The sequence below is a fragment of the Mus musculus genome, chromosome 13 (assembly GCF_000001635.26).
Source record: "Mus musculus strain C57BL/6J chromosome 13, GRCm38.p6 C57BL/6J".
Lineage (NCBI taxonomy): Eukaryota > Metazoa > Chordata > Mammalia > Rodentia > Muridae > Mus > Mus musculus.
In genome coordinates, this window is record NC_000079.6 from 16,081,678 (window position 1) to 16,107,500 (window position 25,823).

Consider the following 25,823-nt stretch of genomic DNA (forward strand, 5'->3'; position numbering starts at 1 on the left):
CTAAAAGTAGTTTATCTGACCCCCCCCAAAAAATCGCATATTTAAAAAATACACTTGTATATTTGAATTTAATTGGTCCTTGGAAAATCTGTAGTAGTCTATACACACAACAATAAGTCTACTTTAAATTGTCTTTTAAGAGATTTATTTGTTTTTAATTTATGTGTATGAATGCTTTGTCTACATTCGTGTCTGTGGACCACATGTGTACCATGCCCATTGAGGACAGAAGTAGACATGGATCCTTTGGGACTGGAGTTACAGGCAGTTTTTTTGTCATTGTGTGAAGGCTGGGTGTTCTGGAGTGGAAACCAATACTCTTAACCCCAAATTCTACTATAAAAAAATAAAAAGAAAAGAAACAGACATATGGTTACATGATATTCAAACAAAATATTTGATGAGTTTTTAACATGTAAAATTGCAGTATATATAATTCAACAGTGTCCAATTATCTTAGTTTATTATGTAGAGTTTAATGCAGAGAGATTTCTGAACTGCTTACATCTTAGAAGTAGCTTCAGCATATGCAGGGATCAGTTGTTATAAATGCAGATCAGGGCTGACATTCAAATGGGAGTCATATTCTTCAACTACGATTTTCCTGAGCAATATGTCCTATGTTTTCTAGATAAGGTGTGGGTTAAACATGGGGAGCCGCATCAGGCCCAGAGCTCAGGGCTCTGGTCGAGGGGGCACTCAGGAAGTTTGCACCCCAGGCCACCGCTGGGCAGCCAGGGGACCTTGAACTGGAGGTAGGGAGGTTGCAGTCTGGGATTCCCACAGAACTGCTGAAGAAGTTGGCTCAGTAGGCCTAGTGTCCCTAGGCCTACACAGAAGGCAACGACCGCAGACACCCCTGGGTGTTGCAGATGAGCTGAGAACAGACTGGGGACCTGTGGCTAGGATTCAGCCCAGGGCTGAAGGGAAAAAGGTGGGAGGAGGGCACTTCAAACTGAGTCCCTCAGGGAGGAGAGTCTGGTGGGCAGGTTGTCTTGGTGGAGACCATGGCTGAGAACACAGAGAGACCTCCCTAGGGAGGTTAGATAAGCGGCTCTTGGGAGGAAGACCTGCTCTATTGCATGGCTGGTCCCAAAGAGAAGAAGCGGTCCATGATTTTAAGGCATTTATTGTAGAAAGGCAGAAAGAGGGAGAGAGTAGAAAAGTAGAGGCCATGGCCACGTGGAGGTGGGAGAGGAATGTGAAGAGAAAGGAGAGCAAGGGATCGAGAGACAAGAGTAAGAGCAAGGGAGTAAGAGAAGGAAGAGGGGCCAAGCAGCTCCTTTTATAGTGTTGCCAGGTAACTGTGCGAAGCATACCTGGCTATTGCCAGGTAACTGTGGGGTGGATTCCAGACAGAATACCAGGAGCTTGGGGCATTGCCCTATATGACTGATGGCCACACAACTCTCTCTGAGGTTGGGGGGAGCTGTGGGAGGCTGTAGCTGCAGCAGGAGTCAGGGGCCCAAGGAGCGTGGCCAAACACTTGCCATTCCTTGCCTGCAGAAGTCACCTACCAGGTCTCTGGGGCTCAAAGCCTGTACTCAACCAGGGACCATGCTGCCTGTTCAAAGCTCACCGCCCCATGATAAAGTGCCTGAAACTTAACACAAACATGTTGCTTCTAGTAAATTTCTTGCTGAATAAGACTAATTTTAGATATACGCTTAATATATTAAATGTTGCCAGTCTGTGCTGGTGCCCTGAGCAGATCATGGGTACTAGTACCACACCCAGTCCCACAACACCTAGAAGAAGCTGACTCCCAGGCAACCCAACATGCCCAGGATCATAGGGGAGGAGGCCACATCATCTGCCCCAACACAGGGAATAACTGGGACTATCTGGATCCAGGGACACAGGAACCCTGGCCTGGCCAGTGGCAAGGGTTCCTTCCAGTCTGAACACATGCACTGAGCAGACACTGGGTGCTAGCTCCACACACAGTCCCACAACTCAGAGGAAGCTGGATTCCTAGTTACTCTAACACACCCAGGGTCATAGGATCACAAGATCTTGGGAGCTTGGCCACACCAAGATCTCAGGATCCCAGAAGCAGCTTGACACCCAGAAGCTCTTACACACCCAAGATATCAGGATCACAGGATTCCCAGAATCACGGGATCACAGAGATAACTGGACTCTGAGGAGTTCTGACACAACCAGGATCACAGGAGGGAAAGGCTCCAGTCAGAGACAGTGAGGGCAGGTAGCACTAGAGATAACCATATGGTGAGAGGCAAGCATAAGAATATAAGCAACAGAAGCCAAGGTTGCTTGGCATTATCAGAACCCAATTCTCCTACCATAGCAAGTCCTGGATATACCATCACACCAAGAAGGCAAGATTCAGATCTAAAATCACTTCTCATAATGATGATAGAGGACTTTAAGAAGGACATAAATATAAGTATATACAAGTAGAAGCCCTTAAAAAGGAAACACAAAAATTCCATAAAGAATTATAGAAAAACACAACCAGACAGGAGAAGGAATTCAACAAAACCATAAAGGATATAAAAATAGAAATAAAAAGAAATCACAAAGGGAGAGAATCCTGGAGATAGAAAACCTAAGAAAGAAATCAGGAGTCATAGATGCAAGCATCACCAACAGAATACAAGAGATAGAAGAAACTATGTCATGGGTAGAAGATACCATAGAAAACATGGACACAACAGTCAAAGAAAATACAAAATGCAAAAAGCTCCTAAGCCAAATCATCCAGCAAATCCAGGACACAATGAGAAGACCAAACCTAAGGATAATAGGTATAGAAGAGAGTGACAATTTCTAACTTAAAGGGCCAGTAAATAAATTTAACAAAATTATAGAAGAAAACTTCCTTAACCTAAAGAAAGAGATAACCATGAACATACAAGAAGCCTACAGAACACCAAATAGACTGGAAAGAAAAGGAATTCCTCCTGTCACATAATAATCAAAATGTCAAATGCACAAAACAAAAAAAGAATATTAAAAGCAGTAAGGAAAAAATGGTCAAGTAATGTATAAAGGCAGACCTATCAGAATTATACCTGACTTCTCACCAGAGTCTATAAAAGCCAGACGATCCTGGGAAAATGTCATACAGACCCTAAGTGAACACAGATGCCAGCCCAGGCTACTATACCTAGCAAAACTCTTAATTACCATAGACAGAGAAAGGAAGATATTGCATGGCAAAACCAAATTTACACAATATCTTTCCACAAACCCAGCCCTACAAAGGATAATAGATGGAAAACTCCAATGCAAGGAGGAAAACTACACCCTAGAAAAAGCAAGAAAGTAATCTTCATTCAACAAACCCAAAAGAAGATAGCCATACAAACATGATTCCACTTTTAACAAAAATAGCAGGAAGCAACAATCACTCTTCCTTATTATCTCTTAACATCAATGGACTCAATCCCCCCTCCCCCAAAGAAGAGATAGATAACAGACTGGATACAAAAACAGGAACCATCATTTTGCTGCACACAGGAAACGTACCTCAGAGACAAAGACAGACATTAGCTCAGAGTAAAAGGTTGGAAAACACTTTTCCAGCAAATGATCCCAAGAAACAAGCTGGAGTATCCATTCTAATATTGAATAATATTGACTTTCAACCAAAAGTTATCAAAAAAGATAAAGAATGACTCTTCATACTTGTCAAATAAAAAAATCTACCAAGATGAACTCACAATTGTGAACATCTATGCTCCAAACGCAAGGCCACCCACATTCATACAAGAAACTTTACTAAAGCTCAAAGCTCACATTGTACCTCACACAATAATAGGGGAGACTTAATCACCTCACTCTCAGCAATGACAGATAACAGAAACAGAAACTAAACAAAGACAGTGAAAATTACAGAAGTTATAAACCAAGTGGATTTAACAGATATTTATATTAACATTTCATCCTAAAACAAAAGAATACACCTTCTTCTCAGCACCTCATTGTACCTTCTCCAAAATTGACCATATAATTGGTCACAAAACAGTACTAAACAGATACAAGAAGATTGAAATAATCCCATGCATTCTATCAGATCACCACATATTAAGGCTGGTCTTCAATAACAAGAAAAACAACAGAAACACATGGTAGCTGAACAGTGCTCTACTCAATGATAACTTGGTCAAGGAAGAAATAAAGAAAGAAATTAAAGACTTTCTAGAATTTAATGGAAATAAAGGAACATCATACCAAACTTATGGGGCACAATGAAAGCAGTGGTAAGAGGAAAACTCATAGCTCTGAGTGCCTCCAAAAAGAAACTGAAGAGAGCTTACACTAGCAGCTTGACAGCACACCTGAAAGCTCTGGAAGAAAAAGAAGCAAATACACCCAAGAGGAGTAAATGGCAGGAAATAATCAAACTCAGGACTGAAATCAACCAAGTAGAAACAAAAAGAGCTAAAAAAATAAATAAATATAAATAAATAAAATAAAAATAAAAATAAAATAAAGTAGACAGCAATATACAAAAAAAAAAAAAAAATCAACAAAACCAGGAGCTGGTTTTTTGAGAAAATCAACAGAATAGATAAATCATTAGCCAGACTAACTGGAGGGCACAGAGTCAATAGCCAAATTAATAAAATCAGAAATGAAAAGGGAGACATAACAATGAAAATCGATAAAATTAAAAAAAGATCATCAGATCATACTACAAAAGCCTATACTCAACCAAAAATGGAAAATCTGGATGAAATGGACAATATTCTGGATAGATATCAGGTGCTAAATTTAAATCAAGATCAGCTAAACTACCTAAACAGTCCCATAACACCTAAAGAAATAGAAGTAGTCATTAAAAGTTTCCCAATCAAAAAAAAAAAAAAAAACCAGAAAAAAAGAAAGAAAGAAAGAAAAATCCAGGTCCAGATGAGTTTAATGCAGAATTCTATCAGACCTTCAAAGAAGACCTAATATCAATACTTTTCAAACTAGTCTACAAAATAAAAACAGAAGGAATGCTACCCAAATCGTTCTATGAATTCACAATTACACTTATACCTAAACTACACAAAGACCCAACAAAGGAAGAGAAGATCAGACCAATTTCCCTTATAAACATTGATGAAAAATACTCAATAAAATTCTCACAAACCAAATCCAAGAACACATCAAAAATAGTCATTCAACATGATCAAGTAGGCTTCATCCCAGGGATGCAGGAATGGTTCAATATATAGAAATACATCAATGTAATCAACTATATAAACAAAGTAAAAGAAAAACACCACATGAACATTTCATTAGATGCTGAAAAAGCATTTGACAAAATTCAGAATTTCTTCACATTAAAAGTCTGGAAAAGATCAGGAATTCAAGACCCATACCTAAACATAGCAAAGGCAATATACAGCAAACCAGTAGCCAACATCAAACTAAGTGGAGAGAAACTTCAAGTAATCCCATTAAAATCAGGGACCATACAAGCCTGCCCATTCTCTCCTTACCTAATCTATATATTACTTGAAGTCCTAGCCAGAGCAATTAGACAAGAAAAGGTCAAAGTGTTACAAACTGAAAAGGAAGAAGTCAAAATATCACTATTTGTAGATGGTATGATAGTATAATTAAGTGACCCACAAAATCCCCACAAAGAACTCCAACCCTGATAAATAACTTTAACAAAGTAGCCGAATATAAAATTAACTCAAACAAATCAGTAGCCTTTTTCTACTCAAAGTATAGACAGGCTGAGGAAGAAATTAGGGAAACAACACACTTCACAATAGTCACAAATAATATAAAATACCTTGATGTGACTCTAACCAAGCAAGTGAGAGATCTGTATGACAAGAACTTCAAGTCTCTGAAGAAAGAAATAGAAGAAGACCTCCAAAGATGGAAAGATATCCCATGCTCTTGAATTTGCAGGATTAATATTCCAAAAGTGGCCATCTTGACCAAAGCAATCTATAGATTCAAAGCAATCCCCATCAAAATTCCAACTCAATTCTTTACAGAGTTAGAAAGAGCAATTTTCAAATTCATTTAGATCAACAAAAATCCAGAGTAGTGAAAACTATTCTCAAAAATAAAAGAACTTCTGAGGGAATCACCATGCCTGACCTCAAGTTTTATTACAGAGCATTAGTGATAAAAAGTGCATTGCATTGGTACAGAGACAGACAGGTAGAGCAATGGAATTTAATTGAATACCCAGAAATAAACCCATATACCTATGGTCTCTTGATCTTTGAAAAAGGAGCTAAAACCATCCTGTGGAAAAAAAAGACAGCATTTTCAACAAATGGTGCTGGTTCAACTGGTTGTCAACATGTAGAAGAATGCAAATTGATTCATTCTTATCTCCCTGTACAAAGCTCAAACCCAAGTGGATCACGCACTTCCACATAAAACCATATACTGAATCTAATACAAAAGAAAGTGGGGAAAAGTCTCAAACACATGGGCACAGGGGAAAAGTTCCTGAAGAGAACACCAATGGCTTATGCTCTAAGATCAAGAATTGACACATGGGACCTCATAAAATTGCAAAGCTTCTGTAATGCAAAGGAAACTGTCAATAGGACAGAAGAACAACTAACAGATTGGGAAAAAAGTCTTTACCAATTCAACATCCAATAGAGGGCTAATATCCAATATATACAAAGAACTCATGAAGATAAACTCCAGAGAATCAAATAACCCTATTAAAAAATGGGGTATAGAGCTACAAAAAATTTTCAACTGAGGAATATTGAATGCCTGAGAAGCACCTAAAAAATGTTCAACATCCTTATTCATCAGGAAAATGCAAATCAAAACAACCCTGAGATTCCATCTCACACCAGTCAGAATGGCTAAGATCAAAAACTCAGGTGACAGCAGGTGCTGGAGAGGATGTGTAGAAAGAGGAACACTCCTCCATTGTTGGTGGGATTGCAAACTGGTACAACCATTGTGGAAATCAATCTGGCGGTTCCTCAGAAACTTGGACATAGTACTACCTGAGGACCTAGCTCTACCACTCCTGGGCATATACCCCAAATTTTCTCCAACATATAACAAGGACATATGTTCTACTACATTCATAGTAGCCTTATTTACAATAGCTAGGGGCTAGAAAGAATCCAGATTTCCTTCAACAGAGGAATGGATACAGAAAATGTGGTATATTTATGCAATGGAGTATTACTCAGCTATTAAAAACAAATACTTCATGAAATTCTTAAGCAAATGGACAGAACTAGAAAATATCATCCTGAATGAAGTAACCCTATCACCAAAGAACACACAAGGCATGCACTCACTGCTAAGTCCAAAAGCTTGGAATTAGTCCAAAAGCTTGGAATACTCAACATACAATTCACAGACCACTTCAAGCTCAAGAAGGACCAAAAATGTGGGTGCTTCGGTCCTTCTTAGAAAGAGGGACATTTAAAGTGTAAATAAAATATCCACTAATAAAGTAAAAAAAAAAAAAAGAATATACTAAATGTTTCCTAGACTTCATTAAAATGCTCTCTCTCATTCCATCTTTGCATTCATTAATTCATTCAATATTTATTGAATGACTACTAGTTGTCTGATACTTTGCTAGGGACCGAACAACCAGTGGTGAACTAAGAAGGCATTGTTGTCCTCAAGGAAACTATATCTAAGGCATGGTGGGCTCACAAATGTAAAATTGCTATCACACATAGTATTTAACTAGAGGACATAGCAAGGAAGGGGACCTAAAATAGCAAGGGGGCAGGAATATTTTCTCTGAGTGCCTTTTCCCAGATGAACAAATCACCAAATGAAATTTATAACAGTTCATAAAAGTTTAGACATATGGTCACCATGTAACCCAAAGATGCTATTCTTGGGCTATATCAGATAGACTAAAATATATATTCACACAAAGTACTTCACCTTCATGGTTACATAGTGTTTTCTTGATTACTATAAGTAAATAACAGTGAATAGGTACAGTATTTTCATACAATAGAGTTACTATTTGGAAGAAAGAAAAGTGAAGTCTTACATATGGATGCAGCTTGAAAACATGGGCTAGGTAAGAAAAGCCAGGCACAAAAGAGCTTTAGGTGGTACCATTTCTTTTCACTTGTGTCTGGAAATGGTAAGTTCATAAACACGGAAAGTAAATAGGTGGCTGCCTGGGCTGTGGTTGGTACGTTGTGAGCAATGACCAATGACTGCTAATGGGTATGGTCTCTTTTGGAATGATGTACATGTCCTAGAGTCCATGGTGAGGACAGTTGCATAGGTCTGTAAGTGTGCTAAAACAATGCACTGACTTGTACATGCTGAATGGCTGAATTGCATGATGTATGAGTTATATATCATAAAATTTGAGCAATACTTTAATATTTCAAGTAGAAAATAGAACAAAACAAAATGAGAACAATTTCAGGAAATTGAGTTATCAAACAGGAGTCCTTTAATCTAAGACTGTGATATATAGAGGGCGTTAGTTTTCTACGTCTTGTGTTTCTAGGAACTCATTTTCCTATGGAAAAATGATAATAAAACATCAATTATTACAGTCTAGTTATTATGCATGATTTCACTTGCCCAGACACTTAAAATTATCAACCAGTGGGCCAGATTTCATCTATGTGTATTTCTCACATCTTTTCCTGTAATAAGCAGAAGAGACGAATGGGGAGGTTGTATAACTTTAAAATATACTAGAATATAAACAATGGACAATAATTTACATCAGATATCCAAAAGGTACATGGCAGCCTTAGGTTGTCATTGAAGCTTTCAGTAGTTTCCACTGCTGTACCATCATGGAAGGCAAGTTGGTGCTTTGTTATTTTGATTAAATCTTCAATCACTTTTCTGACGTTACAAATAAAAGGCATTGAATGACACATTTATTTTCTTTTAAAAATCACAATTAATTAATTAACTGGCTAATTAATTAATTGCATATATTCATGCATGTGCATGAGTGTGAGCATATGGTATGCATATGGAGGTCTGAAGACAGCTTCAGAGATGTGGTTCTGTCCTTCCACAGTGGGGGTTCTGAGAATCTATCTCACATGGTCAGGCTTAGAAGCCTGTGCCTTCATGTGATAAGCCATCTCACTGGCCCTATTATTTCTTGTATTAAAAAAAGATTACTTATTCATTAAAAGAACATGTGTAATGCTGAAAATCACAAATGTACCATGAAGTTAAGTCCTCATGGAGAAGAATGTTATCAAAATGCAATACAGAGGATATGGAGGGAAAATATGCCTGTCTAAAAACTCAGGAAAAAATCAGAAAGCTCCCCAACAGTAACCAAACTTTCAAGGTACTTTTACATTTATCTTCAACTGAAGTAGGATGTAGATCTTGAACAGTTTGAGTCTCTGTCCTAGAGTGTGAATGTTTTATAGAGCTGAGTCTGACTCTTACCAAGGTTTCACAGAGATGTGCTCTGCATATGAACTTAAAGGCAGATTCTCTTTGAACTATATTAGGAGTTTTCTTTATGCTGGCTTTTTAGCAGAAAAATGTAAATTGATTTTCCTTATGCTTGAAAAAGTCATCCAACAAAAATTTATATAAGATCAATACTGCAAATTATATACCACCATTAAAGCATGTTTGTCTATAGTTAATAACAACATGTTCTGCAATGAGATTCTATTATAGCAGAGAAAAATTGCCCTTGAATTCCGTTAGGATTGTTGAATGCCTGTGGCATCTTATTCTAAGAGAGCATCTGGAATTCTAGTTGTTCTAGTGTCTTGAGTCCTCTCTCTGCTTTTGTCAGAAAGCATACATTTTAAGAGTAAAAGTATAGTTGAATCTATATTTTTATAGATTTTTGATTTGAAAGATGAGAACAGAACTAATATAAAATACTGGTTCTTGTTGCCAACACCAATCCCAGAGAAGACTGAAACATACATGAGGCTAATCGTTCTTGGGTCTTAACAATTATGAGAAATTCATCAAGCAAAAGATATGAAAGTGAGAGAGTCATTGGAAAGAGAAGTGGGATAAGTAACAAGATGTGAGTATTAGGGGAACTTTACTCTTGAGATTTTGAAACAAGAGTTTTATTCAAGAAGAGAGCCCTAGGTCAGCACTATTTCCTTCCTCCACAAATGGGTGCTTAGCAGAGAAAAGTTGCTCTTCATCTTCTGAATTCAAGAAGAGATCCCATGGAGATAAGGAAAAGGGGCAGAGCATGAGGCTGATTGTAGCTTGGTAAGTTTTGTCCTTGGAGATTTTCTTGCAATGTTATGATGGTAGTTCCATGTTTCTCCACACCCACAAAAGAAATATCATCAGGAGTGAGGTCAGTGCTGACTTGGAGTACTGTGTCAATGTGGGTTCATCAGCTCTGTGGGCTGTGCATGACAGTGTGCCAATACTGGAGATGAAGCACTATAGTTGAGGTGGGGTAAGAAATATACAGAAGCTTCCTCAATGATGCTGCTATGAGCCTAAAGGAGGTCCTCAGAACTAAACTGTATTCAAATTTAGGGAAAAAATGGTTCATTTCAATAATTTTAGTGTAGTAGTTTAATACAAAGCTCATTAGTTTAAATACTGTCCAAATGCAAAACAGGTCAATGGAAAAAAATCATATTGTTTCAATAAAAGTAGGAAAAAGATGTTGAAGTTGAATGTGTATTTATAATATTTTCAAAGTACTAGAAAGTGTTTTCTTAGGTTCATTCAATTTCTTAACATTCTATGATAAACATCTATTTTAATTAATACACGTGGTAGGGTAGATACATATACATGAGTACATGTGGTATGTGTGTGAGATGGGGGAGTGAAGGGAGAAGGAGGAGGGAGAGAGGAAGGGAGAGGCAGAGAAGAAGAAGGAAGGGAGGGAGAGGGGGAGAGGAAGGGGTAGGAGAAGGAAGGGGAGGAAGAAGGGGAGGAGGAGAGAGAGGGAGAGGAGGAATGAGAGGGGGAGAGGGAAGAGAAGGGAAGGAGGAGGAGGAGGAGGAGGAGGGGAGGGAAGTGAGAGGAAAAGGGGAGGGAGAGGGGAAGGAGGAGGGGAGGTAAAGGGGAGGAGGAGGGAGAGGGAGAAAGCATGGACACTGGTTTAAGCAGAAGTAAAACTAGGAAGGCCGCTTTCATGCCTTCATGCCCACTCTTGTCCCATACTTGGAAGATTCTGTCTGAAACCATAAGAAAAAGAGGCCTGAGGACTGAGAAAAAAAGAGATGGCAGTAATTTTTTCAGACAGTACTATCTTGTATACAAATCCCCAGTGCAGTTAACACAGTTATATAAAAATAAGCCAAAAAAAGTTAACATAAAAAACAATAATAATAATAACAATAATAATAATAAATAGAGTAGACATAATACCCCCTTCACAAATACTATAAAAATACCTATTAAGTAACCTACACAAACAAAAGAGAATGGTTGAGGAATTGAGAAAAAGCAAAATTCTATCAAAAGACAGCAAAGAAACAGACTCACAAATTTCATCAAAGACAAAAGGAAAGTCCAGGTAAATTAATACCTAACTGAAGACAAAATACCAGGATTAGTTTTGAAGCAGCTTAAAGGGTCAGATGCAGATATTTGCACCTAACCAATGGACAGAAGCAGCTGACCCCTGAGGTTGAATTAGGGAAGGCTGAAAGAAGCCGAGGAGAAGGGAGATCCTGTAGGAGGACCAGCAATCTCAATTAATCTGGACCCTGGAGATTTCTCAAACATTGGACCACCAAACAGACAGCATACATCAGCTAATATGAGGCCCCCAACACACATACAGTAGAGGATTTCTGGGTCTGTATTCATTCAGAAATGATGCACCTAACCCTCAAGAGAATGGAGGCCTTAGGGAGTTTAGAGGTCAGGTGGGGTGGGACGTGGGGGCATCCACGTTGAAACTGGGGGTGGGGTGGGGAGGAGGTGTAGGATGTGGGTCAGAGGGCAGATCAGGGTTGGGTGGCAGCAAATGCCAGGGCCCTGGAAGCCATATTCAGCCCTTTAACGATGAACCAGCTGCCAATGGAAAAGAAGACCTACTTAAGAACTTGCATCCTTTACAGAGGGTAAAATTGGAAAGTTGTATAAAACCAACTATCATTGCCTAAGTAAAATGTTACTCTTGATGCTCTGCCTAGGAAAGCCCATAATTTATTTACATTTTGGAAGATTCTCTAGCTAGACTTAATAAAATCGATTATGTGTCTTATATTTCAGAATTCCTTTCCTGGGACTAGAACTTTTTAAACCTTGGTTCATTAAAGTTTCTGTTCAAGTTTGTTTCTTGCTTCCTTCTGGTAGCAGTGAATTAGAGAAATCTGGAAATAGGTAAGAAAATGTAATCCTGTGGCAGAATGCTGGGCAATGAACTAGAGCCTCATAGAGAGTAAGCGTGAGGCATAGAAAAAGAATATGGTATTATCAAAAGGCTACAAACATGTTCTAAAATGTGACCTTTTCATCGACACAAGACCCTGTTACTGTAAAGGGGATTTAGGACCAGACTTTGGTATCATCAGGCTTGCTGGCTTCAGATCTAGACCTGATCAGTTACTTGCACCACTTAAGTCTGTGGATTGAGAACAGAAGCCAAGGCCCCAGCTCTGAATGGAAATCTAGCAATGTAAATGGAGTATGTAGCTCAGTGCTACATAAAGTGCGTGCTCAGTAAGCACAATTTAAAACTTAAAATTGGCTTCATTTGGTAACGGCCAAGGTGAAACAGTCACGGTTATGTCATGGCTATCTCTATTTTATTCCTCTACTCTAAATGTCTTCAGGATTCCATCAGACTTGTAAAAATCATTGAGGACTTCAAAGCAGTGTTTATATGCATACTACTTATCAACATATATCAAATCACAAGTTAAAGTTGAGAAGCTTAGAGTATTTATTAGCTTAGCTAATATAACAATGAAAAATCAATTATAACCTATAAAATGAAACATTTTTATGAAAAATAAATTTCACGAGGCAAACTAAACAGTACTGAGAATAGCTTTGTTTTACATTTTTGCAAATCTCTTGACAGAAAGCAGCTGGAGCCTCCTGTCTGCTTAGGCATCTAATCTGCTACTATACATGTTAACAATATGAATGTTAATAAAGGACCCATATTTGCTGATATAATTGGCACAACTTAACTGAACTCTTTAAGCACTGAAAGTCCTTCAGTTCATTGTGGTTATGTTTCTACTTTCAAAGATTCTGATATTTTATTGCAGTCTAGAATGTATCATTAGGCAATGCTATAGGTAGCAAAAGAATGGATCCTGAAAGTCAGAAATACAGGAGCTTTGGTGAAGGAAGACAGGACCACCAGTCTTTTACATTCAGTGAGTAACAGGGTGAATATCAATGGACTCTCTTCTTTAAGAATCTATCCTTGTCATCCAAACTAAAGACCCGAACAGTTCAACTTTAATCATTCTCTACTGGCAGACCATTTGTCAACAGCCATAAAAATACATAAATAATATACAATATATAAAATGTATGTGATATGTATTTATATATACAAATATATACAAATACATCAATAATATATATTTGTATATAGATATATAAATAATTTATAACATATATTTATGCATTCAAATATATAATATATAAAATGAATATAGATATGTAAATATAAAATGTATATTTTATAGAAAATACATAGAAAGTATATAACTACTATAAATATATAATTACATTATATTACATATCATAATATAATATGCTATATAATTTCATAATTAACCATAATAAATTTTATTATATTTTATCTAAAAACATTATATATTATCAACTAATTATAATTAATATATTAATTACCCTAATATAATATATAATTAATATATTATATGTATTGTCATAAAAATATATTACTTGTACATTTGTTATAATTTTCCATGTGACTTGTCATTTTTAAACTTAATTTTATTAGGTTTTGTTTGGACATTTGAAAATCTAATATTTTGATTACCTTTTTGTTGTTTTATATAATGAAAGACTGTTCTTGTTAATATCTTTTGCCGTATACATAATGTTTTCATTTTTATATTTGGAAATTAGCATCATTTTTCATTAGGAATTGGCCACAATATCTAAAATGATAATTTACTTGTTTGTTTTGAAATTATTATGTTCCTTTAAATAAGGTAATAAATATGAATTTTCCTTCTTTATTTTGTGACTTTATTGCTTAAAATACATACAGGATTATAATAAATCCTTTTTTTCTATCTATTGACATAGTTAATATAGCAGGAAAAGATGATTGAAGTAAGATGGGACATGATCCTCATTACCAGCCCACTTGTGAGTCTGTGTGTGTTTCCTATGCCCAAGTACACTCTCTGGTTGGTGGAATTTTTATCTCTCTTTCTTCTGAAATCTATGTTGCATTACATGTTTCCTGGATTTAGTTAAGTCAAAGTGGAAGTAAGATTTTTAGAACTTATAGACACTAACATCAAAAAATTTTTGTATTTTCTATAATTTTTTTCCATTGGCCTTATTTTTCCCAGACTTTTTAAAGACTTTGTTTTGTGCACCAGCATCTCCTTTTGCTCTCCATGTTTGACATAATAATAAAATAAAGTATTTTTCATACAAAATTTAGCTTCACGAAGAAAAACATCAATGACTTGGGAAACACAACTCCACAAGGAAGGCTAATCCAGCCATGCAAGTCTTAGGATCAGTGGGTTAATGTTGAGAAAGAGGAGCACTCCTTCATTGCTGGTGGGATTGCAAGCTGGTACAATCACCCTGGAAATCAGTCTGGTGGTTCCTCAGAAAATTGGACATAGTACTACCTGAGGACTCATCTATACCACTCCTGGACATATACCTAGAAGATGCTTCAACATGTAATAAGGACAAATGCTCCACTATGTTAATAGCAGTCATAACAGATCAGGTTCCCCTCTTTAGCATCTGCTGTCAGCTGAGTTTTTGATCTTAGCCATTCTGACTGGTGTGAGGTGGAATCTCAGTGTTGTTTTGATTTGCATTTCCCTGATGATTAAGGATGTTGAACATTTCTTAAGGTGCTTCTCAGCTCTTCGAATTTCCTCAGTTGACAATTCTCTGTTTAGCTCTGTTCCCCATTTTTAATAGGATTATTTGATTCTCTATAGTCTAACTTCTTGAGTTCTTTGTATGTATTAGCTATTCGCCCTCTGTCAGATGTAGAATTGGTAAATATCTTTCCCCAATCTTTTGGTTGCTCTTTTGTCCTATTGCCAGTGTCCTTTGCCTTACAGAAGCTTTTCAATTTTATGAGGTCCCATGTGTCAATTCTTGATCTTAGAGCATAAGCCATTGGTGTTCTGTTCAGGAACTTTTTCTCTGTGCCCACGTGTTTGATATTTTCCCCACTTTCTCTTCTATTAGATTCAGTGTATGGTTTTATGTGGAGTTCCTTGATCCACTTGGATTTGAGCTTTGTACAGGGGTATAAGACTGTATCAATTTGCATTCTTCTACATGTTGATGGCCAGTTGAACCAGCACCATTTGTTGAAAATGCTATCTTTTTTTCCATGGGATGGTTTTAGCTCCTTTTTCAAAGATCAAGTGACCATAGGTATGTGGGTTTATTTCTGGGTCTTGATTTCTATTCCATCGTTCTTAATGTCCACTCACTGAGAGTGAAGTAGGAGAATGAAGCCTCATAAAGCTCCTTTTTGGATTTGGTGCTTGCTGAACAGAGAAATGTTAGGCTGCAAAATGCTATGTCTCAGTATTTCCTCTTCAATTTGGATTTTGTGTGATCAATATGCTGACAGACCATTCATCTGTGCTGAGTCCTCCTTGGTAGGGACAGTGGGTGTGTCATGATTTCTGCCCCAGAATCCAAGGAAGTAGGGTGTGGGCAATGTTTGCTGTAGGCATAAAGCTTGTTTGTATAACAATATATATTCTCTTGCTCCTCCTTTGAGGAAAGTCCTCTCTGTCAAGGTTAATGACTCCAAGATAATCAGAGTCCAGGAGGCAAGGGTATGTCTAATGGCTCAGCAAGTGGGAAAATGCTGTGACCTTCAGGACAGCCCTTAAGGCTGTTTGAAAGAATGCTGAAAACATGAGTTAAAAAAATTTAATTTCTCATATGCAAAATATAAGGAAGCAATATGAATCATATAAGGGGCTTCAAAGGCCTAGAAAAACAGAAGCAACTGAACTATTAGCCAGCTACTCAGAAAGATATCAAAGTACACAGATATAAAGGCAGGCAGATTCCTGAGTTCAAGGTCAGCCAGGGCAGAGGGAGTTTAGGTCCAGGCCCAATCATGGTGGGAATCATAATGGGTGGGGTCCCACCCAACTAGTTTATCTCTGAATTCTTTTACAATATTTTAAAAAATAAATGTGCTTGCTGTCTCTTTCTAAGAATCCAGGGCCTAGGCTCATGGAATGCTAATTCATGAGAACCCTGGGGTAATGACTGAATTGATATGTAAATAAAAAAACTGTGCTTTTGATCTGCAAAAGATTAGCTATTAGCTATCAAGAGAGTTTTTGAATAGCAAAAGAAAATTGTCTGGAACAGAACAAACACAGAGAGAGAGAGAGAGAGAGAGAGAGAGAGAGAGAGGGAGAGGGAGAGGGGAGGAAGAGGGAAGGGAAGGGAAGGGAAAGGAAGAGTAATTGAGCAATCTGGACAGCTGTCTCGAGCAGAATATAGGCCATCAGCTTGTAACCAACAATTTGACTTCCAGTTATTTGTTTTGCAACCTTCTTCAGAACTCCTTTCCAAGCTGAGGTTGGTCCTTGGCATATCCATGGTTTCCTCAACCTTTTGTCCTTGGTCAGGGTTTTCAGAAGCATTAGGTAGGTAGGAGGAGAAACATGAGGACTACATACAAATTCCAATACTTTTACTTCTGGACACATGGCTATTATTATCCTTCCTAACATTGGTATCAGCTTAAGCCAGGGCTACAGTACAAGTAAATCAGGGCTTCAGTTTTATCTCCCAGTGACCTCTGTTGCTACACACTATTGTTGTATACTTCCACCGCATTGCTTCCGTATAGAACCCAAGACTACCAGCCCAGAGATGGTCCCACCCACAAGGGGCTCTCCCTCTTGATCACTAATTGAGAAAATGCCTGACAGCTGGATCTTATGGAGGCACTTCTCCAACTGATAACTCCAGTTTCTGTCAAGTTGACACAAAACCAGCCAGTACAATTGACCCCTTGTCAACTTGATACACAAACATATCACTAGTAAGCCTCAACCCTTACTTTCTTATTCATCCCCAAAATCTAAATAACTTTAAAAGTCCCATAGTCTTTGCAAATTCTTAAAATTTCAATCTCTTTAAAATATCTAGTCTTTTTTAAAATCCAAAGTCTTTTTACAATTAAAAGTCTCTTAACTATGGGCTCCACTAAAATACTTCCTTCTGAAAGAACCTAGTGGGGAAACCCCCATTCACATCCCGAGTCCGTGCGCACCCAAGGAATTATGAGAGACAGTCTTGATGCAAACACATGAGGTAGTTTAATGACGGAGCTCCAGGCTGACACATATCTCACACAGAAGATAGTGGCTGTTGACCACGAAGCTTGAAAGCTAGGGGTTTTTATAGAAAAGGGTCTGGGGCTGGGGGAGGAATTGGTATGGTGTCACCCAATTGGTTCATTTAAACATCAGCAAACTGTACAATGGGCAGCTAAGGTCTCCAACCCAGGTATCTAGAGTCTGCAGAAGTCAGTAGTGCCCAAGAATTCTCTTACTTCCCTTAGTGTAGTTGGGGTGGGGATCTGAGTTAGTCTTTTTTCTGGCTTCCTTTAGCCACTGCTTCCCATCTTGAAGGGTGTTTCTCAAATAAGTAACTTCAGTCTGACACAGCTGAACCTTTTTAGCTGAGGCTCAGTACTCCAACTCACTTAATTCTGTCCTTCTACGATCTTCTGTTGCCCAGGTTCCCTGTCTAGATCCTGTCTTTTCTTTCTCTCCTACCCCTGTGGCCAAGATTCTAGTCAAATTTCTTTCTTGTATACGATTTCTCCTGTTTTCTCTTTCTTCTGCCTCTTGCCTCTTTTTCTCTCTCTCTCTCCCTCCCTCTCTCTCTCTATCCCTTCCTCTCTTTCCTTCACTGTTAACCTCTCTATTTGCCACTGTCATCTATCTCTCCTGAGTCTGCTGAAGCTTTGCTCTTCCTTACAGTCTAAGCTCACTTCTTTCTAGACATCTATATACATCTGTCTTCTTCATCCTCTCTCTTTTTCTCCTCTGCACTTTCTTACTGACTTACCCTTTCTTTTTTCTAACTTCTGTGACGAGACCCTCATCAGAGCCTGGCGGTTAGACTTATAGGTGTTCCTTACCTTGGGTGGCTGTCTACCTCGCTGGAGTTTGGAACAGACTCACTGTTAGCAGCTTAGGGTGGGGTTGCCCTAGAAGAGAAAACACGTGGGGCAGGGAAGGGAGCACAGCTCTCACAGCTGGCTGCACTGGGCCACTGATATCTCAAAGTGAAAGCACTTTTTTTGTTAACAAGAGGCACTCTGGTACTGTCAAAGCCTGAAGATGGGCAGGTGGGATGTAGGGGAAAGGGGAACATAATTAGGCAAGTATGAGGAGCAGCCAGGGAACTCGCAGTGCTCCTGGCTGGCCACTCCCACAGTCTCTTTCTCTTCTTCCCATCTGTCCTTCCATCCTCCCGAGGTGGGAGGGTGGGGGAGGTCGCCTCACGTGGGCTCCGGCGGGCAGGCCCCCAATGGGGGGAGGCCCAGAAACTGGGGGGGGGGCGGTGGAGGTGGTGACTCTGGATGCTAGTCTGCCCGTCCCAAGATGTGGCGGGCATTGTGGCTGCTCTAGGGAGCCTGGTGGGGCTGGTGCAGATGGACCCTGCAGGTCTCACCCCTCCTCCCCTTTCGCCCATCCAGCGGGTGGTGAAGTGCATGGCGGTGGTGGGGCAGGCTTCCCGGGGAAACCTCCGAGTCAGTTCCCCCCCTCCACCTCCCTGGGCCACAGGTTTTCATACGGTGCCTCGCCTCAGCTGGCACCTGTGCTTGCCATCTTTCTCCTGGGCCCCAGTGCACCAGGACCGCGTGCCCGCACAGCCGGCACAGCCAGCCTCTGCCGCAGTGGCGCCTGCAGAACCCAGAAGTGAACAGCAGGCGACCCGGAAGGTTTGTGAGTCACTCTGCACTGAGCTCTAGCCGCACACTGCCACCATGGCCTCCGCCAAAGCCCTAGCTGCACGCTGCCGTAGCAGTCGAAGCCAGAAGTCCCCAGTCCTGCCCTAGTCAGGCCGCCAGGCTATGGGCTGGGGCTGCGCCTCAGAGCACACCAGCACTGCCAGGTCCGTGTGTCCAGGGGTGCATGGGGGAGCAGGCCTGCCCGCAGGAAAGCAGCACCAAATTGTTTTTCTTAATGATCACTGACAAATTCTGTCCTAACGTCAGTCCAAGTCCACAGTCAGAGACAAAGGGGTTGACACTGTCTGTCCCATAACAAAAAATCAGGAGAAAACAGAAAAAAAACAAAGACACAAGACAACAAGACACTAGTACGTCTAAACACACATGTCCATGTCTGGACTTATACAGCCAGCCAAATGCGACCTCTGAGGGGGTGAGGTTCCATGTCCACCCACTTCCTGACAGGGGTCTATTTCCACATCAACCTACTTCCTGACAGGGGTCAGATTCCACATCAACCCCTCTTCACCCGTGGAACGTCTTCCCAGGGTTGCAGCCTGCGAGCCTTAGGACGTCTCCCTCTGCAGCTACTCGGTCCTTACAGGCCACAGTGGCGGCTGCCAGATAATCTGTCTCAAATACTCTCAGAGGCGCCACACTTAGACAACAGACAACATACAAGACTTACACAAACGTACCTCCAAGGGGTCTTTCGTACCTCCAAGGGGTCTTTCGGGGTTCCTGGGTGTCGTGCAGATCTCGGTGGAACCTCCAAATGAAAGAACCTAGTGGGGAAACCCCCACTCACGTCCTGAGGTGGCGTGCACCCAAGGAATCATGAGAGACCGTCTTGATGCAAACACATGAGGTAGTTTAATGATGGAGCTTTGGGCCTACATGTATCTCACACAGGAGATAGTGGTTGTTGACCACGAGGCTTGAAAGCTAGGGGTTTTTATAGAAAAGGGTCTGGGGCTGGGGGAGGAATTGGCGTGGTTTCACCCAATTGGTTCATTTAAACATCAGCAAACTGTACGTGCAGATCGAGGTAACAGCAGAGCATCTGGTTAACATTTAACCCACGTCAGAAGGGCGGGAGATAGGGAGGCGCCAGTCCAGTCCAGACATGTCTTTGCATTCTCTTTATCTTTATGGCCAAGCAGCCTCAAGAATGTCCTAACAACGGGCCTGCTCGGGCATGTCCTGGCCTGTTCTGCTATGTTCTCAGTCCCAGGCTTCAAAGCTCACAAACAACTCTTTGGGCTATTATATGAATCACAGGTCTCAAGTTTTATTTTCTTTCACTTCAAAAACATCAGGGCACAGTCACAATCAAAAACAAAATCAAACTCCAACTGTACAATGTCTGAGATCCAACTCATGATCTTCTGGGCTCCTCCAAGGGCTTGGGTCACTTCTCCAGCTCTGCACTCTGTAGCACAAACCTTGTCCTCTAGGCTCCAGATGTCTGTATTCTACTGCTGCAGCAGCTGTTCTTGGTGGTCATGGTACTGGCATCTCCAAAACACTGCTGTCAATTGCAACTGAGGCTGCACCTTCAACAATGGCCTTCCATGGCCTCTCACAGCACCTAGACTCAGCTGCTCTTCATGACCCCTTTATGCCTTCAAAGCCTGTACCACCTGGGTGACTCTTCCACATTGCTGCAGCACAAGCATGCACTAACTGGAAAGCACTTCCTTATGGCTTCCTGGACCTTTCTTTAAAATCCAGTATTGGCAGAACCTGTAACTAGGATTGGGTGTTTGCCTGGGCAAAAGGTCCCACTCTTGTGTTTCATTAGCAGAGTCTATAGGATGCAGAGCACAGCGACAGAGTGATTCGCTTTGAGGTAACTTTCCATGCTTCTGAGTTCATCCAGAAAATAGCACCCTAGGGAAGAAGCCTGCTCTACAGACTTGCAATCAATCAATCTAAGCCTATGTCCCAAAAATTACCAGGGATTTCCCATTTTCTGTCCCCACAAAGAAGCCAGTTGTCAACTAAAAATTAAGTGTCCACCTTTCCAAATGTATGCTTGCTGAATTTAGTTAGATTTCTATGGCTATGGCAGGGGCATCTATGTAATAGTCCCCCCCACCCCCCCACCCCCACACACACGCACACACACATTCAGAGCCAGCGGTTGCTTGTAAAAACTATGGCATAAACACTTGGGTCTGGTTGTGTGCTCATAAATTATCAGTTTCAACCACAGGAAATTGACATTGTTGTATGATAGCAATTTTATATCTTTGCCCTAAATAGCATTTTAAAATGAATGATGACAGTATAGATATTTGAACTACGAATTTATAATTCTCTTTTATTTTTACAAACTTAAGTAAATGTTCTCCATTTGTTGGAGACAGTCTTATGCATATTGTCTTGGGGAACAAATGGGGCAGGAGCAGAGTTCTCTCTAAGGCTTTGGTGTGGTTTCCAGAAGGGGTGGAGGCAGTAAGGTGAACATGACATTGACTGTGATAACTGGAGTGTGAGAAGTAACATGTGTTCAGTGAGTAAGATGGGATGCTGCCAGGTATCCCTAGCACAGAAGAGTCCCTCCATAGTAAAGAAGCATGTGGTCCTGAAAGCCAATACTGTCTGTTAAGGGTGAGACTTCCATCCTAGCAAAATCAGTCAGTTCAGGTGTGATATTAGTTACTGTTTTAGTTACATTTGTTGTTGCGCAGAGAATAAGTTGACAAAATCCACTAAAGACAGAAGGCAGGAAGGTTTTGTTTTGGCTCACAGTTCCTAGGTATAATCTATCATGAAGTAATGGTAGCAGGATCTTGAAGTGAGGGACCCTAAGGGCTTTTTCCAGTCCTACACTCTCCTTATAGCTTCCCCCTGCTGCCTGGGGTCAAGGGTAGGCCAAGTTCCATTCTCCACCTTGAGTAAAATATTCTCAGAATGTGCTGACTATAGTCACCTGACCCTCTGGGAAGTCCCAGGTAGAATTCAAATTCATGTCATGCTTGCTAGCCAATAGGTTTAAAGGTCAAAATGCTTAGCCAATAAGTTTGTAATAGCAATTCACGATTGCATTCTTGACACTGGATCCCAGCCTTTGGATGGTAAGACCCACAGTGGGTAGTTCTTCCCACTTTAATTAACATAGTCAAGATAATATTCTCACAGAGAAGCCCAGAGACCTGTCTCCTGGGTGATTATAGATCTCATTAAATTGACAATTGAAACTAACCATCATAATTATTTTGCATTACAGTGCCCAAAATAGTCTACCTAAGAGAGACAAGTTTTATTTGGATTTTCAGCTTCAGGGTTCTGGGTTCATGGTGGTAAGAAAGGCCTAGTGGTACCATTCAATTCATGGTTGTAGGAGGATTATGGGGGAGGCTGCAGTTAGAAAGCAGAAGGTAAGACAAGAAGAAAATGGGGAGGATATATAGGAAAGGCCCAGTCCCAGTTACTTCCAGATTTTAGCTAGACCCATAGGTACCAGAGGTTACAGAGCTCCCAAGATTGGACTGCCTAGGGCTGAGGTATTGAAACCACTAGACTGGGGGTAGCATGTATTGAAACCATAACAGGAGTAGCAATGTGTTTTAGAGAATTGTCCAGAAAGAATAGATTGTTTCCTGAGGCAAATATCTCTTTCCCCATTAAGGCTGGAGACATACTATGATATGGGGAGGAGGAATCTTCTCCATTACCTAGAAATTCATTCTAGATATAAGAACAGTATTAGTGGATTACATGAGGCTACTGGGCAAGTTTGTAATTTGTTTCTGAGTAGAGTGTGAAATTGGTATTTTAGTTTCACCCATTCTTGGTGATTGCTTAGTCACTGATGACAAGTTCTGAGATGACGCTATCCGTGAATCTCTGGTGCTTCTCTGTGCAGGGCGGAAATAAGTGGCCAGGGATAGTGACACTTCCTGCCTGTAGAAAGGATGGTGAATGTTTCAACTGAGTTAACCTGAACAGGTCCTTAAGCTGTTCACAATCTGACATGAGCTCACCTGGGGTAGGGTAGTCATTGATAACACAGCGCCTTTAACTCAGAGTGTCTGTAGCACGTTTCATTACTCTTCTGTCTTCACAGTAATGTCTGATACTGGCCCAGACAACTACAAGTGTCTTACATAAGACTTAAGGTAAAAAAATTACAAGTGCAAAAAAGAATTAATTTTAAAAATTTAAATCAACTTGTTTCCCAACTCTATGCATAAATATTTCTTGGTTTTTCAAATGTTTCTGAACATTTCAAAACCATAAGTAAAGAATTAATACTATTTAAAATGAACTGAAACTTTTCTCTCTTCGTTTTCCTTTATTTTAGGTTTTGTGCAAACTGCATAATGGGAACTATGGAGAAACCAGAAGTGAGGCAGATGATCTCTACAGGAAACCAGCTCTTGTTTTTAGGGCAGTTTTCTATTGCTGTGGGGAGATTCCACTGTTCAGTGCCACAGTTATCCAGTGGTGTACGAGGTCTTAATTCATTAAACTTCTTAAATGAGTTTTGTAAGTCACTTGCTTCACACAGCTATCATTAAAAATTACATTATGTAAAATTATAATTAAACAAATTATTTAAAGACAAAGGTAATAAATATTCAAAGCATATGATGGCCTAAATACATTATTAGACTTTGCTATTTGCTTAGCCCACGGAGACTGTGCTTTCTAGTAATAAATTGCATTATGTGTCATCTTGTGAATACAGGGTGGCAGACTAACTCCAGCCATCTATATCATAAATATGAGCAAATATCACCCACCAAGCTTCTTCCTTCCCTATTCTCAGCCCATTTCTCACAGTTAAGCACCTATTGGCACACCAATGATAACAACCAAAATAAAATTGCTCAAATTATGTTTGGGAAGCAACTCAGACTCTTTCTACGAAAGGCAGGCATAGGCATAAAGCTTCTGCGTCTGTTCCAGCTTGATTTCTCCATGTTCTAGGACTTAAATATATGGCATTGCCAGCAATGGCACTGTCAGCAATGGCATCTTACCATTCTAGAGGGTAACCACGAGCATTGGCAAAAACAGATTTCGGGATCCACGGGACCTCACTGGCCAACAACTCCAAAAACAAGTTACCCATTCTGGGCACTAGACTTTTTCCTTTTTAGCCTCTGATGTTTAGCAGTGGCATTATTGGCTCATTACAACACACACACACACACACACACACACACACACACACAAAACTGTTCTACATAGGTTTCCATATGACTTTTATGAAAATTCCTTAGTGCTAATTTATCCCTCCCTACATTCCCTTCTGTACCTCACCTTTCCCTCTCTTTTTGTTTTACCATTACCTTTAACCCTTTATTCTAGAGCACTTTATTTTTCCTCCCTTGGAAGGCCCTCCATGTTGCTCTTTAGTAATTTACTGACCTCTATGCATACTCCAAATGAAGCACATACCTCAGGATTCACATCTAACGTCTAGCTGGCATACACAAATGAGGAAAAGCATGTGACATTTGTTTTCTGACCCTGAATTATCTCGTTAAGAATAATTGTTTTCAGGTCCATCCATTTACTTACAAATTTCATAATTTACTTTCTCTTTTCTTTTCATTTTTTAATTTTTGTTTTGTTTTTCAAGACAAGGTTTCTCTGTGTATTCCTGGCTTGGTTGTCCTGGAACTTGCTTCATAGACCGGTTCTTGGACTCACAGAGATCCACCTGCCTCTGTCTCCTGAGTGCTGGGCATGTGCTATCATGCCCAGATTAATTTCATTTTCTTAAAATCTGAGTAATATTTCATTGTGTGTGTATATATATATATATATATGTATATATATATATACATATATATATATATATATACATATATATATATATATATATACCATAATTTCACTGTCATTTCATCAGTTGATAGAAATCTAGGCTCTTCTCCACAAGATGAGACCTATACCTGATAACATTATTGATCCAAGACCCTTTGGGAAGACAGATCATAGACACTAAAAGAGAACCTACCACTATTATTCTGCTAAATGAGCATAGTATTATATTGGCTGCTAATGACTTACTACTATACCTATAGCCTATACATTAATGCATCAGAGAAGCTTCTATTTTCAGTAGATGGAGATTAAAACAGAAAGCTACAACTGCATAAGAAAATTAAAGTCTGTAGAATTCTCAGTCATATATATATATATATATATACATACACACACACACACACACACACACACACACATATATATATATATATATATATATATATATATAAAATGCACCCACTCCTCCAACTGCTCAGTGATCATTGAAGAAGAGGAAAGGGACAAAAGGAATGTTAAATCCAGAGGAGGTAGAAAGCTACAAGGAAACAGTATCTCTTGAAAACGGCAGGGCAGCTGCACATACACACTCACAGTTCTGCAACAGTGATAGCACGAGATAGCAAACATAAGCCAGAACAAATCTTAGCATGGACAGGGGAGGTGGGCATATGATGGCACCTCTAGCTGTTGGGAAAGAGCAGGAAGTTGTCTAACTGTGTAGCCCCTCCCACCAAAAAAATCAGGCAGACTCTGTAGAAGATGTCGTATCCAAGAATATTTGAGCATCATAAATCACCCTTGGAGGAGGGAAAGAACACAAAGTTGTGAGACATGAAAGGAGGGTATGAGTCTTGGAAGAGTGAAGAGATGAGTGGATGGTAGAAATGAAAATATGTTGCATAGAATTCTCATATATATATATACATATATACACACTCAAAAATATAGCATA